At 50.5% G+C, this 18,721-nt stretch overlaps 1 protein-coding gene across 4 annotated transcripts in view; it reads right to left on the reverse strand.

Annotated features, from left to right (window-relative positions):
* Window positions 1–18,113, reverse strand: part of CYRIA (CYFIP related Rac1 interactor A) — an 87,205-nt gene extending 69,092 nt beyond the window's left edge. For 2 of the 4 annotated variants that reach the window (XM_079791514.1, XM_079791513.1), the window contains exon 1: window positions 18,007–18,113. The gene's annotated coding sequence lies outside the window, so the exon portion shown is untranslated. The remainder of the gene's footprint in view (window positions 1–18,006) is intronic. The other 2 variants (XM_079791515.1, XM_079791516.1) reach the window with 2 other exon arrangements.
* Window positions 18,114–18,721: the final 608 nt, after the last annotated feature.

Consider the following 18,721-nt stretch of genomic DNA (forward strand, 5'->3'; position numbering starts at 1 on the left):
TGTGATGGGATGAGTTCCAACACAGGTGCGGGGAGGGGAGCTCCACAGACCCAATTACATCCGAACTTAAGAAATAAATTGATAAACCTGTGTATCTAGCACGAAGTCAAAATACATGCTTGGCCATATTTTATCATCTTAAACAGACTGTATCACACTGTAGAAACAGACTGTAGAAACTCTCATCATATCTGACTCTTGGGCACTGGAGCAGCTGTGCCTCAGGCAGTTATTCAGAATAACTGGTATTGTATCAAAAACCTACTCGAGGCCCAGTGTTAGGGACCACCCCCACAGCCGCACATGGGGGTAAATGCAACAGGATTTCTCCCGGCATGGAGCAGCTATGTTCTAGTATCACTGAATGTTGGTTAGTACGGTGCAGTCCAGTTGAATAAAATATCTACACCATCGATAAGCTCAATTCCTACAGCAGCATTAAGTGTTATTTTATGAAGAACATAATGCTCACCTCTCGGTGAACAGGTTCATAGTGTGTGGGTTGGGCTGCATAGTGTTTTCAAATATAAAAAGATGATACCGCTTTTCCGGTTGCCATGGGACGTGTATGCACCACCTCCCTCCCACGGGGGGAACACGCCTGATAAGCACTTGGCCGTTTGCCCTGTTTAGCAAACGGAATGTGAGTAGAACAAAGCAGAAGCTTCAAGAAGCATCTCAAGTGTCTTGCTCACTTTCTTCCCTCGTCATGAGCACCATCCAATCCAAGAAGCAGCTGCCCCGTCAGCCAGCCCCAGGAGAGGAAGAAACATGGAGCAGAGCCACAGGCCAACCTGCTGCCCCAGATACGTGGTAACAAGCAAGATGCTTGCTGCTACCAACCACTGAAATCTGGGGATTATTTCTTACGCAGCAAAACTGACTAATACGCCACATTTTCCCAGATTAAATTACTTCACATTGAGAGATATCATGTGGAGGTCAGCAAAGAAGGACGTATGTCCATTTTATGATGAGGTCCTCAAGGCCCAAGAGTGGCTAAGTGATGGGCCAGGATCAAACAGCAAAGACATGCGAGCCATGGGAAGGAAACCGTGTACTTGATCACAGCCGAGTGTGGTTGAAAACAAGACTGACTCAACTTTAGTGTAAAAATCCCTTTTGCAAACTGCAGATTGATGAAAACGCTAGCAAATAAGAAAGATTTCATTGGTCTCTGGGCCAGTTCCTGATATCCGGGATGATGTAGCAAAAAAGAGAAAAACAAGAGATCTACACTAAAAAGGAGGCAGAACCGACAGAGAGCTTCCAGCTGCCCTGCCCGGGCCGGGCGGGCCGTGAGCCTCAGCTCTCCCTCCCGGGGCCCAGCGGCTGCCCGGGGTCGAACTGACACTCCCCAGGGACAGGGGCCGCGCTCAGCAGGCTTCCTGCTCAGGGCAGAGCAGCCCTGCAGCATCTCCAGCACAAACCGCCCCAGGCCGCCCGTCACGGGCCTGGAACCAGTCCTGGGAGTGGTGTGTTATTTCACCAGGAAATGCAACCACACAGGGACCCTGACCTTCCAACCAGTCAGCAGTGACTCAGGACAGCGGCTGATAGGACCCGGCATGAGTGACCAATTCAAGGTTCTTGTTCCTATTGTTTTAAATTCTCTCTCTCTCTCTCTCTCTCTCTCTCTCTCTCTCTCTCTCTCTCTCTCTGCTTTGTTCCTTCTTTCCCTCTCACTTTCACTCTTTTAAACAGCTCCTTTCCCAGGAGCAGCGAGTGGCCTTGAGCATAGGTGTCAGGCTCTGTCCCGCACGCGGACATGGGTGGGAAGCATCCTGCAGCCTCTGATCTCTTTCCCTGAAGCTCCATTTCCAATGACTGTTTTCCGGGGCGTCTGACAGAGTTGTCCCCCTGCATGTTGCTTTGGAGACAGTTCACACTGCCGGTTTCTTACCCTGCCCAAAGTCCTCCCCCCACCCCCCCACCCCCGCCTTCTGACACCTCCCTCCCCCTCAGGCCCACAGAGGCCTGTTTTCTTGTCACACCCAAAGCTTTTCACATCCTGAGCGACCCTCCTGGCCTTTCTCGCCCATTAGCGTGAAACCAAAACAAAACCCACTGAGCAAACTGGCTGGGGCCTTTTGTATTATTTTGAAACAAGCCCACCACCCATGTACCAGCTACCAAGGAAGTGCTTCCCACCCCAACCCTCATCCATGAACACTCCCCAACGTCATGGCTGCGGCACACACAGGGACACACACACACCTCGCCACTGCCTGGCCTCGTTGGAATTCCCCAGTGGCCTCAGGATGCCTCCTGCTTCATCCAATGTCCACTGACTACTACCCCCCCACCCCATGCTCCCACCCCACTGAGCTACTTGTCCCAACTGCCATGAGTGGGAATAAACTACACGAAGGGTCCTTTAGTCCAGAACACACAGGATTCAGATTGGAAACGAGCCTGCCAGCCCGAGAGGTCCCCAACCTGGCCCGGGAGGTCCCCGACCTGGCCCGGCAGGTCACTGGTGGGAGATGCTCCTGCTCAGACCTCCTCCCGGCCGCCCCACCCACCTGCATGTCCCACATTCTTGCCCTGCCTCCGAGGAAGCCCGCCTCTCAGGGACCAGGTTTGCTCCAAGGAGAGACTCCGGCCAGAGAGAATGTGCTTTTCCCCAGAAAGGTCTCCAGAGACACAGCCTTCCAGCTCCCTGCTCCCCCCAGCTCCCCTCTGAGTCAGCAGAGTCCTGGCTGGGGTCCTGACATGCTCTGAGGATTTCTCGAGAGCCTCCTTGTTCAGGCCATGGTCACCCTTGCAAACTGCCATCCCCGGCAGGGATGGGCAGTCCCAGTAATTGCTGGGCTCTCTGGGGAAGCCCCTTCTTCAGGACCCCACTTAACACTCTCCTCCCCCCACGTTCACTTCCAGCTCTTTCTCGGTACCTAGCAATGCCCCTGTGATGGGTGTCCAAAAAGGAACTGGCTAATTGGAGTTTTGAGGTGGCATTTCTTCAAAATCCCCATTTTTGTAAAAAAAAAAATAACAAAAGAACTCTTGGCCTTAAAAAAAACGAAGAAAGAAGGAGCGGAGTTATCCTAAAAGCTGAACTCTCCTTCTCCCCTGCCCTGGAGCTCGTGCTGGGGATATGAAAACAGATGACAAGTGAGGTCTTCCCTCCGGGGTGACAGGCCAGGGTGGGGACAGATCAGTGGGGAAAAAAGACTGTAAAAATATAGGAAACGTTCTCTGGGAGCACCAAGAGGTCCTGAAGTCACAGGCTGGCGCGTGTATGTGTCCCCAACCTCACCACCGGCCACCAGCCACCGGCCACTGTCCACTCTGCTAAGGCCGAACACACCCCGCCCTGGTTTGGTGCTTGCCAACTCTCTGCCTGGAACACGGAGCTAGCACATGGTTCCTTCTCTTACCCCCTGCAGGTCTTCACTCCTTGCCACTTTCTAGGGTGGTCTTCCCTGATTGACTTAAAATAGCAACTCTTTCTCCCAAGCTCCCTCCGCCAACCACTCTTTCTGCACACCCATCTCTGCTTCATCTTCTTCCAGAAACGTATCACCATCTAACACAACAGACATGTTACTTGTTTACAGGCTTATGATCCATCTTTCCCAATAGAAAATAAGCTCCATGGGGGCAAGGAGTTTTGTCTCTTGGGTGCACCTCTGACTCTCCAGCGAATGGCCCAAAGGCGAAGTGCTGCCTCACTGTGGGTGCTCAGTACCTGTTGACTAAGTGGATGAATGGATGATGAATGGATGGATGATGGATGGATGGATGATGGATGGATGATGGATGGATGGATGGATGGATGGATGGATGGATGGATGGATGGATGGATGACAAATGGATGAGTAGAAATGGATGGATAGATGGATGAATGGATGAATGGTGGAAATGGATGATGGATGGGTGCTGGATGGACAATAGATGGATTGATGGATGGATGATAGATGGGAGGATGGATAATTTTAGTGGAGAGTTGGGGGAAGTTTCCAGGAGAATGGAACACCAAAGTGAATCTCAGGGATATGTTTGGGTAAAGAAAGAGTGTTTTGGAGAGAAAATATGGACCTCATGTGTCATCTTGGATGAATCACATGACTTGTTTTCTCTTCTGTAATATGAAGCTCATGCATAGTATTGGCAAGTCTCTGATGAGCCATAAAACTAAAATAGGAGTTTGGCCAACTAAAAGAAGCCACGGCTCACACGGGTTGGTGCGGCCCAGAAAAAGATAAGAGGGAAAGTGCCTTTCTCCAAACCACTGCACAGAGTTCTGGCGGCAGCGGGCATAGACGGAGGAGGTGGGGCACCATGAGGGTGAGAGCTGGTGGGTCAGAGGACTTGATCTCACCGTTCAGAAAGGGGTGCTTCGGTCCCAGGCTGAAGGCAAAATCCCAAGCACCGTACCGAACTGCACTCTGAATTGTTACTCCCCAAAGCAAGCCACGACCTTTCGTATGCTACCTGCCTTTTCGTGAACAACTGCACCTCCCAGCCTCAGTCCGACTCCCTGTAAAATGAAGTGCCCAGCATCTTCTCCCATGAAATGACACATTGAACGTTCCCAGAACGGTGTCTGGCCCTTCAGAAGTGCACGGCAAAGGCCTGTTCGATGGAAAGACATCATTTGCACGAAGTTTACATTAAGGTGGGGAGAGCCCTGGGACTCCATTCTGGAAAAAGGCAAAGAAATCCAGCTATGACTGTATTTTCTGAGGCTTAAGTGGAGTCATGGCAGAAATAAAAAGATTTTATTTTCCTAAAAAAATAAAACTGTGGCCTGGAAGCAGTGTGAACTGTGTGGTGTGTGGGGAACTGTAGGGTTTTGTGAGCCAGGCCGACCTGAACCAGAATCCTGGAGCCCCACTCACTTACAATCCTCTGTCTTAAAAAGCAAGTTTTAAAACCTCTCAGCTTCAGTGTCTTTGCTTCAAAAGCAAAATAAATATATCTACCTTGCAAGGTGGTCTGTAGGGTGAAAAGCGTGCACAAACAGACTAGCAAAACAGAATTAATAGGTGCTAAAGACATGCTAAAGAGCATAATTCATTGTTATTAATATAATTAAAAATTGGTGTCTACTTTGAAAAATTAGGGGGCATGTGGGTACTGGCTAACCTGTAACCACTAAGTCAAAAAAAATAACTCACATGCATATACCACAAAACAGCAAGCACACTGTAGCTATTTTAGTTTATATGAGCTACTCAAATTATTTCCTGAATTTGAGGTTGAACCGATAAATTTACACAACCCACAGCCTCACTAGCAGGTTACCACATGAATAGAGTGAAGGAAAAAGGGATAGGGCCTTGACGCACAGGTGGTTTCATGGGAGGAAAAAAAAAATAGGGGCTATTACAGGGTAGAATTGCCTTTCTTTTTTTTTTTTTAAATATATTTTATTGATTTTTCACAGAGAGAAAGGGAGAGGGACAGAGAGCTAGAAACATCGATGAGAGAGAGACATCGACCAGCTGCCTTCTGCACACCCCCACCGGGGGATGTGCCCGCAACCAATGTACATGCCCTTGACCGGAATCGAACCTGGGACCTTCCAGTCCGCAGACCGATGCTCTATCCACTGAGCCAAACCGGTTTTGGCAGAATTGCCTTTCTTAGTGATCAGTAAAAGATAGGAGTCCCTCAGCTCCTCGACAGCACCTCTGTGACCAGTTCCATCCTAAACACAAAGGCCAAGGGATGGGCTGAGGCACAGCCTTGTCCAGAGGGTGACTGGCAGCGCCTGGCCTTGCCAGGATCTGAAAGGACCCCCCAAGACATGCGTGCACATGCAGTCACACATGCTCTAACACACAAACATACATTTGCATACTCACACATATACTCACACTCACACACCATGCACACACTCACACATTCACATACACACCCATGTACCAGGCACATACTTGTATTCACAAATGCCCATTCACCACCCACCCCACAGGGTCCAGTCTCTCTCATATAAGGACCAGCCATTATCAGAAGTATCCTCATCTCAGTGTGCCAGGGTTCCAAGCAAATTTACAGCTCCTGAGCGGCTCCAACAGTCTCTGCAAACGGCAGGCCTTCCGGGCCCTAAAATTCAGGGTCACTTCTCCATCGTGGAAACCCCCTGCCTGCGGTCAGGCCCCTGGTTCCTATGGTGAGTTACCGCTAAGTGAGGACCTCCTGGAGGGACACACCCACTGGCTTTCAAACCTCTTTAGACTCTGGAGGGAATGTCAACCCTCCCCCCTGGCAAAGTCAGAATTATGATACAATAAGCATAAAACCAAAGGAAAGAAATGAAAGAGCGAATGAGATAGAGAGAGAAGGCCGTAGGTCTCCAGGCCCCTTTACCTAAATGTTCTACAGCCACAGGCCATAACCAGGGCCTGCTCCATTTCCTTGGGGACACCCTGCACTGGCCCCACGCTCTACAAAGGGGGCTTTCATGTTCCGTCATGACGCCCGTCCACAATGCCTAGCACGCCTCCACTACAGCCCTGAGAATGCCAGGCCAACTGAAGGGCTCCCTTACACAGCGAGTCCCTGCTGCACATGAACGGAGGGGCTAGAGCCCAAGTGAACCCAGGACAAACCAGCCTAAGGCATGAGGAGACCAGTTGAGAGAAGTAAAGGAATTTCCAGGAAACCAAGGCAGAGCAGGAAGCCTTTCCACATCAGGGGCTGGAGGGAAGCGCCAAGAATGTAGCCCTGCAGGTTGTTCAGCCCTTTCCACCTCCTGTGGGGTCCCCCTCAGCGCCTAGACTCTCAGAGACGGAGAACAAGAAAGAATTCCTTTACTTAGAACCGGAGCTCCTAGGAGTTCCTAGGGCCCAGAGTAGGAAAGCAACATGCCCAACCAACTCACTGAACAAGTCAAGAACAGACCCAAGATAAGAACCAAGACCTTCTCACGCTCCGCAGGGCGTTTCACTTCCCCATGCTCACCCTTCTAGCCCTGGTTCCTCCTCACAAGGCTAAAATGATGAGTAGGCTTTAAAAACTCCCTTCTACCCCCTCCCCCCCGCAAAGGCCAGTGAGGAAACTTGATTACAAACCACACTAGACCAAAAATTCCCAGCTCATTTTCAGTTCTAAGGAATTTTTAAAAAAATTTATTGTTGAGAGTATTACATATATACCCCCCCACCTTTTCCTTCCTATTGCCCCCTCCATGTCTTTGTCTATGGGGCATGTATACATATAAGTTCCTTGGTTAATCTCTTCCCGTCCCTATCCCCCTCCCCCATTTTTTAAAAAAATTACTTTGTTCCAATGAAATTTTGGAACCCACAATTTTAAAAGCACTTGTTGTTTTGTGCCAAGATGGTCATTTCATTCAGTTGCTATTATGTAAATTGATGAAATATACACTGAATGACCAGATTATTATGATCTCTGAACGCCCGTGCATAAATTCGTGCATGGGTGGGGTCCAGCCAGCCTGGCCAGGGGGAGGAGACATGGGCGGTTGGCTGGCCTGCCTGCTGGTCGAACTCCTGGTTGAGGGAACAATTTGCATATTAGCCTTTTATTATATAGGATATACACTGAGTGGCCAGATTATTATGCATTCAGAGATCATAATAATCTGGCCCCTCAGTGTAAAACTGACCATTGAGGCTTTGGAAGAGCACAAGGTGAAGCAGGTCATCACACCATCTGGTATCCAGAGGTAGGAGACTCCAGGGCCCACCTATGCCTTCCCAATGCCCCGACCCCAGACATTGTGTCAGTTCCTGTGGGCTTATTTTTGAAAGACAGGTCTACAAACCCTGTTTTTTGAAACTCTTTGCTCAGATGTGCATCAGAAATTTTCAGATTTTAGGAAGGTAACATAATACATTTACCATGTTATGTACACCCCTGGCAAGGTCTGGGGCACACAGCCCATGAAAACGTGTTCATCCCAAGAGGGATAAATGAGAAGCATAGAGACATGACTCTTTCTACTGCACTGCACTTTATCACGCTTCCCAGATATTACGTTTTTACAAATTTAAAGGTGTGTGGTCACACCATGTCCGGCAAGTCTGTTGGCATCATTTTCCAACAGCATTTGTTCACTCTGTGTCTCCGTGTCACATTTTGGAAATTCTTGCCATCTTTCAAATTCTTTCATTATTGTTATGTTTGTTATGGTGACCTGTGATCAGTGAGCTTTGAGGTTACCTTTGTAATTCTTTTGGTGTGCCCCAAACGGCACCCACATAAGATGGCAAACTTAATCAATAAATGTTGTGTGTGTTCTGACTGCTCCACTGACCAGCTGTTCCGCCACCTCTCTCCCTTTGCTCGGGCCTCCCTATTCCCTGAGACACAATAATATTGAAATTAGGCCAATTAGTAACCCTGCAATAGTCTCAAAGTGTTCAAATAAAAGGAAGAATTGCACATCTCTCACTTTAACTAAAAAGCCAGAAATGATTAAGCTTCGTGAAGGAGGCATGTTGAAAACCAAGATAGGATGAAAGCTAGGCCCCTTGTACCAATTAGCCAAGTTGTCAATGCAAAGGGAAAGTTTTTGAAGGAAGTTAGAAGTGCTACTCCAGTGAATACATGGATGATAAGGAAGCAAAACGGTCTTATTCTTAAGAAGAAAGTTTTGGTGATCTGGCAAGAAAATCAAACCAGCCAGAGCATTTTCTTAAGCCAACGCTTAATCCAGAGCAAGGCCCTAACTCTCCTCAGTTCTGTGAGGCTGAGAAAGATGAGGAAGCTCCAGAAACAAACAAACAAACAAAAAATGTTTGAGGCTTGCAGAGGTTAGTTCATGAGGTTTAAGAAAAGAAGCCATCTCCATAACATAAAAGTGCAAGGTGAAGCACCAAGTGCTGATATAGAAGCTGCAGCAAGCTATCCAGAAGACTTAGCTAAGATAATAGATATAGGTGGCTACATAAAACAATAGATTTTCAATATAGATGAAAAAAAGCCTTATATTGGAAGAAGATGTCATCTAGGCCTTTCATAGCTATAGAGGAGCCAATGCCTGGCTTCAAAGCTGTAAGGACAGGCTGACTCCCTTGTTAGGGGCTAATGCAGCTGGTTACTTTAAGTTGAAGCCAGTGCTCATTTATATTCTAAAGATCTAGGGCCCTTAAGAATTATGCTAAATCTGCTCTGTCTGTGCTCTAGAAATAAAACAACACAGCCTGGATGACAGCACATCTGTTTACAGCATGGTTTACTGAGTATTTTAAGGCACTGTTGAGACCTACTGCTCAGAAAATCAGATTCTTTTTAAAATATTACTGCCCATTTACAATGAACCTAGTCACCCAAGAGCTCTGATGGAGATGTAAAATGAGATTAATATTGTTTTCATGCCTGCTAACACAACATCCATTCTACAGCCCATGGATCAAAGAGTAATTCTGACTTTCAAGTCTCATTATTTCAGAAATACATTTCACAGGACTATAGCTTCCATAGACAGCGATTCCTCTGATGAGTCTGGGAAATCCTTCTGGAAAGAATTCATCATTCTAGTGCCACCAAGAGCATTTGTGATTCATGGGAAGAGGTAAAAATATCAACATTAACAGGAGTTTGGAAGAAGTTGATTCTAATCCTCTGGATGACTGAGAGATTCAAGACTCCAGTGGAGGACATGACTGCAGATGTGGGGAAAACAGCAAGAGAACTAGAGTTAGAAGTGGAGCCTGAAGATGTGACTGCATTACTGCAATCTCATGACAAAACTTTAAAGAATGAGGAATTGCTCCTGCTGGATGAGCAAAGAAAGTGGTTTCTCCAGATGAAATCTACACCTGGTGAAGATGCCGTAAAGATTGCTGGAGTGATCACACAGGATTTAGAATACTGCATCAAATTAGTTGAAACGGTTGACAGCCAGGCTCTATTGTGGGTAAAATGCCATCCAACAGCATCACATGCTACAGAGAAATTGTTTGTAAAAGGAAGAGTCAATCAATGAGGCAAACTTCATTATTTGAAAAAAATTGCAAAAAAAAAAAAATGATTAAAGAAATTGCCACAGCCACCCCAACCTTCAGCAACCACCACCCATCTGTCAGCAGCCAACATTGAGGCAAGACCCTCCCTCAGCAAAAAAAAAAATTACAACTCACCGAAGACTCAGATGATGGTTATCCCCCCGTTTTTTTCTTTAGAAATAAAGTACTTTTTAAAGTAATTATGTACATCTTTTTTTAGATATAAGGTTATTGCACACTTAATGGACTACCGTCTAGTGTGAACATGACTTTTGTATGCATCAGGTAATCAAAATTTTTGTGTGACTCCCTTTATTGCCATACTTGCTTTATTAAGATACTCTGGAATTGAACCCACAGTATCTGCAAGGCTCGCCTGTAAATCAACTCATGTACAAGCAAGCCAGCTTTGCTGCCAAATGAGCTATGAAAAAACTTCAACTTTTCAGAGTACTTTTGGATTTGGGACTTATAAAAAAGAGAATGCCAGAAAATAGCTTACGACCCCATTTAGTTTTGAAGGGCTCAAGGCCCCAGATTTGAAACCTCAACACTCCCAAACACACACACACACACACACACACACACTCAGTAAGAAAAAGATTTGAAGTGGGGGAATCGATCATATAGTAAATGCAAAGCTGGATGCTGCTTGGAATAGTTATCCTTGTTACACTCCAGTAAACATCATATCCAGGTTCATTTCCAGAATGAAATGAAGGCTCACACGCTGGGCTAGAACTCCAGAGGAGTGGATACAGAGAGCTTTGCCACGGGCAGACCAGGAATGTGTCTGTTGGAGAAAGGAGAGATCCCCTGTCCTTCCCTGCCTTCCCCCAAATACAACAAATACAGTGGAGCCTAACGGAACTGGCCAACACTTTTCAAACACATTTTCTTCAAAAATTGGGCAAAAAGCAAGACTGGCATGTTTGATTCATCTATTCTTTGCAATATTCCTTCTGAGCCACAAATACTATCAGCTTCAGTTCACTAACGAGGAAACGTAGCAAACCTAAAGAATTTGCCCAAGGGAGAGCCGGATCCCAAACCAGCTCTCTTTGCTTGCAAAGCACCCTGTGGCCCTCGGGTATTTTCCCGGAACTTCTAGAGCACATTTCCCGCCTCTGGATTTCAAAGGTGTAGGCCAGTGGTAGCTTTGGTAAGGCTGAGTTCTTGTCCCAGCCTTGGAAAAGCCTTTGACTTTGGGTTTCTCTCTATCATCCTTCTATGTATGTATGTATGTATGTATGTATGTATGTATGTATGTATCTATCATCTATCTATCTATCTATCTATCTATCTATCTATCTATCTATCTATCTATCTATGTATCTAGCTAGCTAGCTAGCTATCATCTATCTATTTCTTGACCTAAGTTTCTATAAAATAGAGAAACTAGACTACAGTTGTTCTTCCTGCTTTGCCACCTAGGAGTCTGCCATTCTGCAAGCCGAGACCAGCCATCCCTGGGTTCCCATGACTTCAGCTGTCCCAGGGAAGGGTCTAGAAAACAAGCTCTATACAACTTGCCTCACTTGCTGGACTTCCCGGCTCAGCCAGGCCATATACTGCCCCCACCAGAGGCTCAGCTCATTTCTGCCAGGCGGCATTCTGGTGAAGTGAGCTGGGCAGAGGCCACCAGGAAGGACATCAGTCCAAAGCCAGAGAGACGGGTCACAGGAACGCTTAACCCACAGCCTATATTTTATTTTACTGTTCTCAATTCTCAGGTGTGCAGGCACACCTAGCTCTTTGAGATGAGGATTTTATCCGACACCTGGGCATGAATTCCTCGCTCCTCACACATGCACAGCTCCCAGTTCTAGTGTGGGTGGCAGAGAAGGACCAGGCTTTGAGGGCACCCAGACGTGGTTGCAGATATCAGCTCCCAACCTTCCCAAGGAGGTGACATTATGCCAGTCCCTCTGGATGTCAGTTTCCTCAACCACAAAACGGGTCAGCATCTATTACCAAAGCTCCTCAGAAGCTTGCTAAAGTGGACAGTGAGGCTTGGTATTCCTGCTGCGGATGCTCTAGTGGCTCAGGGGTGCTGCCACCCGCATTTCATCGTTGCGTGAGTTTGGTTGCCAGTGGGAACGTGAGTGTTGACGGTGTGTTGAGACAGTTGTGCATTTATCATTGTTCCGCCTGACCCTAAAATGACTGTACATTTTACCTTATTCTAAAACCTGGAAATCGTCAACCCAAATGATTTCATTAAAGGACATTCACTTAAAACACAAGCAGGCTGCGGTAACGAAGGCATCTGTGAGGTCGAGCCCTCCGTGTCCACGTCAGTGCGGGGCCTGGGACCTGGGAGGAGGCTGGTGACTCTCTCCCCCATCCCCCTTCCCCACCCCCTCCACTGAGCTCCTGCATCCTTTTTTTTTTTTTTTTTTTTTGTCTCTCCCTTTTGTGATTGGCCTTGACTTCCAGCCTTTTATCAGATGCTCAATACGAACGCGGTTCCCTTCCTGGGAGGAAAAGCAAGGTTTCTCTGCGCTTGGAGAGGAAGCTTTGGAAACACACAGAGCTGTCCCCGTCCCGGCTCTGTCTCGGCAACCCTGCTGGCGGAGGCTGCCAGGGTCTGCTCCTTCACCTGTCACTCGGGGCAAGGAGCCCAAGGGCTTGTTAGACTCAAAGGCCGCCGTGCAAGGGCCCTTGCAAGTTATGAAATCCAACCTTCCCATTTCACCAGCAGTGGGACGGAAGTAGAGACCTGCCCTGCTCCCACCCAGGCAGCAAGGAGCAGAGGAACCTGGGTCCAGTCCAGGCCACGTGCTTCTCGGTCCCATGCGTCACCCCCCTGCTCCCCCTGCAACATGTCAGGTGTAATTCAGGTGCTCCACAGGTAACACTCGGGGAAGAAAATGGGCTGTGTGGCTCTGAGACAAAGACATCTCTTGAGTCCCCTGGTTTCCTTGGGACACCGTGCTCTGCCCGGATCCCTGCTTCCGCCCCTCTGCCTCCCCGTGGAATGAGAGCCACAGTGGCCTATCTCCTGCAGCACAGGGTTAATGAATGAATGAATGAATGATCTCATTTTGATGCTTCATCCATCCTAAAAGTGCAATTAAACTCTTTGGGGACACTGCATTCCCCAGTTTCATTTTAAATACCTAATTATCCAGGCCATATAGAAGCTTTATTAGAAAGGGAAGTCATTAAACAAGCAGACACCAGACACAGGCCTGAGATAATTGCGAATAGAAGCGCGTCTGTCGGCAGGGCCAAGGCGGACCCAGTAAGCTCACTGCTGGCAAAGGACACGCCCGTTGCCAGCACTTGGACTCGCTGGTCCAATGGGGCGCCTAAACCAGGCCAACAGACTCCTACGTTCCCCGGGAAAGGTTAGTGAGAGATTCTGTAACTGCTTTCTTTCCAATACCTCCATGTTCCTAGACGGGAGTTAGCCTGCCGAATCCACACCGCCCTTGACTTTAAGCAGCCACCCACCCACTTTCTGGCCTCACTGCTTCCGTCCCTAAGTCCCTGGGATGTCCCTGTCCTGCTTTCCCTTCGCACGTTCCATTATGAAAACAGTTCCATTGATTTCAACAAGACCAGCAAGCCATTCTTGTGCAAAGAAAGCTACTCCCAGCGTTCTCAAACGTCCCCTCCCAGCTCAGATGTGTCAAGCTCCCATTCATCACTTTTAGAAAAGCCTCGTCAGTGCCGAGCCAAGAGCAGAACCCTAATAAAGTCTCTAAATATTTACTAGGAGTCCGAGTTACAACACTGACCAGTTCCACCGCCGTTGAAATCTGCGCACATTCTTCAAGCACAATTATTTTAGGTCACTGGCACGCCAGCCAAGAAAATGACAAGACTGTGTGCAGTGGCACAAAGGGCCGGCGGGACCCAGTTTTAAATTCTGGCCCTGCCACTCGCTAACCGCTGGGCTCTGCAAGCGACCTCACCTCTCCCTGCTTCCTTAACTGGAAATAGGGGATGGGAACAGTAATGCCCAGAAATTGTATTGAGGATTCGAAAAACAATGTCAATACACACATATGGTAACTTGGAAAAAAAACAAAAGGAAGCTAAACATGCTCAGAATAAAAACGATGGAACATTCATTTTCAAGTATTTTCTGATGGAGGAACCGAGAGTATGCCATGAGGCAAGGGCAGTCTCTTCAATAAATGGTGTTGAGCAAACTGGACAGCCACGTGCAAAGGAACAATACATCAGACTCCAAAATCCACTCGAAATGCATTCAAAACCTGAACGTCAGACCCGAAACCATAAAATCCCTAGAATAGAACCTCGGCAGTGAGCTCTTTGCCATGGGTCTCGGTGGTGCATTTTTGGATTTGACACCAAAGCAAAGGCAACAAAAGCAAAAAACACGTGGAAGGAACTACACCAAATTAAAGCATTCTCAAGGCAGGAACATGTCTGTTGAAAATCGGGGCATTTGTTGCCATTTCGAATGTGTTCCTCTTTGAGAAAACAAAGGCCTTGGTGATTCACACAGTGTCCCGGTGCTGTGGTGCTGTGGAACAGCGCTTATCTGGCGAGAGATAACGCAGAGATTAACCAGCAGCGTGAGGAGCCTGAGCGATTTTTAACCTTCCCAGATAATGAATGGATCTCTGAAGGCCAGGATTAGTCCGAAGAGCTTCCCACCGCGCTTCTAAGAGGACCCAGAGGCCCAGTAACTGCGAACTCTTTTCTAATCAATGTAACTAAACGACAGCAAGTCTAATGTGAGGTGGGCGCCACGCCAGACCCTATAAATACATAAGATAATTTGTTTCTTAGAAGGCAAGTATTGTTATTGCCATTCTACAGATGCAAGAATGGAGGCTCAGAGAGGTGCTTTTTTTTTTTTTTTTTTTTTTTTTTCAGAGTCTCACAGCCAGGACATCACAGCAGTAAAGTCTGAACTCAGATCTGACTTCGAAATCTACTCTTCGCAATCACCATGTAGCCCCTGAGGAAGGATTCTGACCAAGATGAAACAGGAACCAGCGGCTACTACGAGTGGATGAGTCAAAACGCAGCGAGGAAGGCAGGGCTGGCTCCCTGCCACATGCCTCTCTCCGGGCCCTGCTCACAGGAGCTGAACGGGGGGCTCTCCAGCAATCACCCCATCGCTGTGAGGGCCAGACCAGGGCTTGCCAAGGGGGCAGGGGCAGGACGGCTGGATTTCAGCCACGAAGCACAGGTTGCCTGCGTCAACCTTCACGGGTGACCCAGTCAAGTCACCACCTCTGGGACCCACGTCACCCTGCCTTTTCCCTTAGGACACCACCTCCCTGACTGTATTACAAGGATCTCTTTCCATGTCTGTCTTCACCAGCAGACTACATGCTGTGAACAGTCATTGTACTCCTTTTTTTAATCCCCAATTCCCCAAACTGCATTTGGTACAGAGTAGATGCCCAATTAATGAAAGGTACATAAATAGATTCAACATGAAGGGTGGACAAGATGACCAGAGCATGCCTCTAACCCTGAGAGTTTGCAGCTAATTATTCCTAAACCAGTTCTCAATCTCTGAGCGGTGGTCCAAGGTCTCTTTACCGGAGAGGATTCTCTGGGTGCTTCAGGCTTTCAACCTTCCAGAGCAATCTCTCTATAAACTACTCCATCCCATCCTCCAAGCACAAGCCAGCGTGGCCGCGAGGACAGATGCCGCCAACCCATTCTAAAGCCTGAAACTGAGGCCCAGATGAGTGACGGCACTTCCTCAGGGTCAACGTTTGACCTTGAGGCTGCTGCTTCTCCGGTCTTTTCATGTGACCAGAGTGCTTTTCCAGCTTCTTAACAAGCCCAAGGCCCGGGCAATGTGAGGGGAGCAGGGGAGGGAGTGGGGGGAAGAGTGTGGAATGAAGGGGAGAATGAAAGGGAAGGGAAGAGGCGCTTCTCTGCGAGTGTCACTGACAGCTGCCAGCCGTGACCCTGGGGCCGGGTGCGCTCTGAACGGGAGCGGGGGGAGGGGGGGGGCTGGCTCGGGAAGGACAGATGGGCTCAGTGTCCCTGACTCATCCAGTTGCATCCAGGCCCTGAGAGTAAAAGCAAACTGAATGCTTCTCAGTGCCGAGTGAAAACAGGAAGTTGCAAGTGGCTTCTCTCTCCTCTCAACTTGGGTCCCAACACTTGGGGTCAAGGGACCTATCAGGCAGCTCCCAGCAGCTCGCCTCCGCCTCCGCCGCCGTGGGAGTCCAGCCGCACACAGAGGGGCCGGAAAACTGGGGGCCAGCTCCCATGAGCCTCCCAGAACACGGGCTCAGGGGGCATTGCGGTCCCTCTGGGAGCAGGACCAGGAGGCCCGCCCGCCCGCAGGGAGGAGCGTCAGGGGCGGGTGCCAGCTCCATCGCTGTCCCATTCATTTCACAAAAACTGAGCGCTGTGTGCAAACATCAGCGTGACCCCAGGGAGATAGCTCACTCTGCAAAGTGGGGACAGCCCCGACCCCACAGGGCTGCCATCACGATGAAAGGAAATAACGCCAGCCAGCTCCCGCACCGCACTCGACATCTATTATTAGGACCCGGGCAGGATGCTACCCACGGGGTGCCTAGGACTGTGGTGCCGTGCCCGTGGGTGCCCACCCTCCCCCCCACCCCCCGCGCAGAGCTGGGAGCAGGAGGGGGTGTGGGCAGGTCTGTCCCCACCTCTTTGCCCTATTTCCCCTGGCAGGAGCGCAGGGCCAGGATGAGGTGAAGTTCTGCTAGCCCCCAGCCTGGCCCAGTGCCCATGTTTATGACTGTTTATCCCAGAGCAAGTAGAAAGGAGAAATTAAAGCCATAAAAGACAGGACAACAGACCAATAAAAACCAGCTCCCAGAAGAGTCAGGAGGAGGAAGGGAGGCAAAACTGTCACCATGGCAACAGAAGACAGTCGGAAGCATGCAAGAAAAACAGCCCCTGCTCTGCCTCCTCTCTTCCAGGCAAAGCAAGCCCTGGGACCCCATTCGGAGCTCAGGGGGAGCCAGGGACCCACCCGAAAGCCCTGGCCCTCAGGCCCCGATGCCCAGCCCGCCCTGGCTGGCAACCACCCTCCTGGTGCGGGCCCAGCACAGGTCCCAGCCCCGCACGGTCCCAGCCCAGCTCTGCGCCCTGGGGACTCAAGGCGGTGCAGAGTGATGGTGGCTGGCGAGAGGGGGAAAGTTTCAAACAGGGAAAGGAAGGGGGGCCACCGAGCAGTGGGGAGACCAAGGCCCTGAACACCAGCCCTGGGTCCCCCTGGAGCAGGTGGGAAACCAAGGGTGTGGGATGGGAGACCAGGAGACCAGCGGCTGGGGAAATCCTGAGGATCTGGGGTGGGGTCGGCAAATAGCTTTGGAGATCTTAAATGGCCAAGCTCTTGGGCCTGGTCTCCGGGGATAGCGGCCAGTACACCAGGGCGGCTGGGACAGGACCCAGGGACCACCTGGCCCATCTGACAGAGGCTCTGGTCCTTCAGCGGGCAGGCAAGACAGGTGTCTCCACCACACCGCCCTGCTGGCCAGGGCCCAGCCTTTCAGGAAGTGGGTCGAATTGTTCCCAAAGCTCGGGATCCATAAAGCCAGTCCCCTTTTCCAGATTTGCGGGGGGGGGGGGGGTTAGGGAGGGGGTAGCAAGGAGGCCTGGGTCCCAGGCACAGCAGCTTGCACCTGGCTAAGAATCTCCGGGGCAGGTGGCAGGGGAAGGGTCCAGGTGTGCAGGCGCGGGGAGCGCTCACCCTGTCCCTGGGGCCTTAGGGACTCACGGGGAACCGGCCTCTCCAGGTGGGAAGGGGAAGCAGAGGCTGGGGTCCCCTAGAAAAATGGTTTGGGAGCTGATGATACCTGGGGGAGGGGGTGGGGAGGGCAGGGGGAAGAAGAGGGGGGTGGAGATTGAGGGGCGAGGGCGGAGATCGGGAACACACCGGGAGGCTGTCCTGGGGAGAAGGGCAGTGGGCTGCCCAGGAGGCCGTCTGGGCGGCGATTGCAGGAGAGAAGGGCTGAGGACTGGGTCCTCCACGCTCCCGCCCGCCCCCTCCCACGGCTGGGGAGGATGCAGGGCTCGCCGGCGCCTCCGCAGACCGTTCCCTGCAGACCCCGGCCGCGTCCCCACCGCGCCCTCGCCGCGCCCGCGCCGCGCTCACCGGAGCCGCCGCCGCCCCGCTCGGCCGTGCGTCCGCCGCCGCCCCGCCGCCGCCGCCGCCGCCGCGAACGCCTCTCCAGCGGCCACCGCAGCCCGAGACGGTTCCGGAGCCCCGCCCCGCCCGCCCCGCCCCGCCCCGCCCCGCCCCCAGCCGGCCCGCCGCGGCCGCCCGCCCCGCCCCTGGAGTCCCCACCCCCGCGGGCTCGGCCCGGCCCCCGGTGCCCCGGAGCTGGTGCGGACCCGGTGCACCCGCGGTAACCCCTGCCCGTCGCTCAGCCTGGGCCGCTGGGCTTCGCCCTCCCCCGGGGAAGCCGGGATCTGCTGGTTCTAGCCATGGAATTCCTCCATTCCCACCCTACCCTCCCAAAAGAGAAACAAACAAACAAACAAACAACAACAAACACTCAAGAAAGGCCCAGCAATCCACTCCTAGATTCACACCCACCCTCAAAGAGTGCCCCTGCGCCCAGTCAGACCATCGCAACCCCTCTCCCCACCCTCAAATCACCTTGGATTAGACACCCAGCTCCCTGCCCACTCTGGTAACAGGTTCCCAGCCCCCCTGGAGAGGCGGGGGGAGGGTTGGGGACACAATTATCTCATTGAGGAGACCACTAGAAAAGTCTTCACGGATGCTGAGTTCAAATATAATTACCCAGAAGAGTAAGTCTACAAAAACACTTAAAAAAACAACAACGCTAGGATGCAAGGGGAAA

The sequence above is a fragment of the Cnephaeus nilssonii genome (genome assembly GCF_951640355.1).
Source record: "Cnephaeus nilssonii genome assembly, chromosome: 15".
NCBI classification, from domain to species: Eukaryota; Metazoa; Chordata; class Mammalia; order Chiroptera; family Vespertilionidae; genus Cnephaeus; species Cnephaeus nilssonii.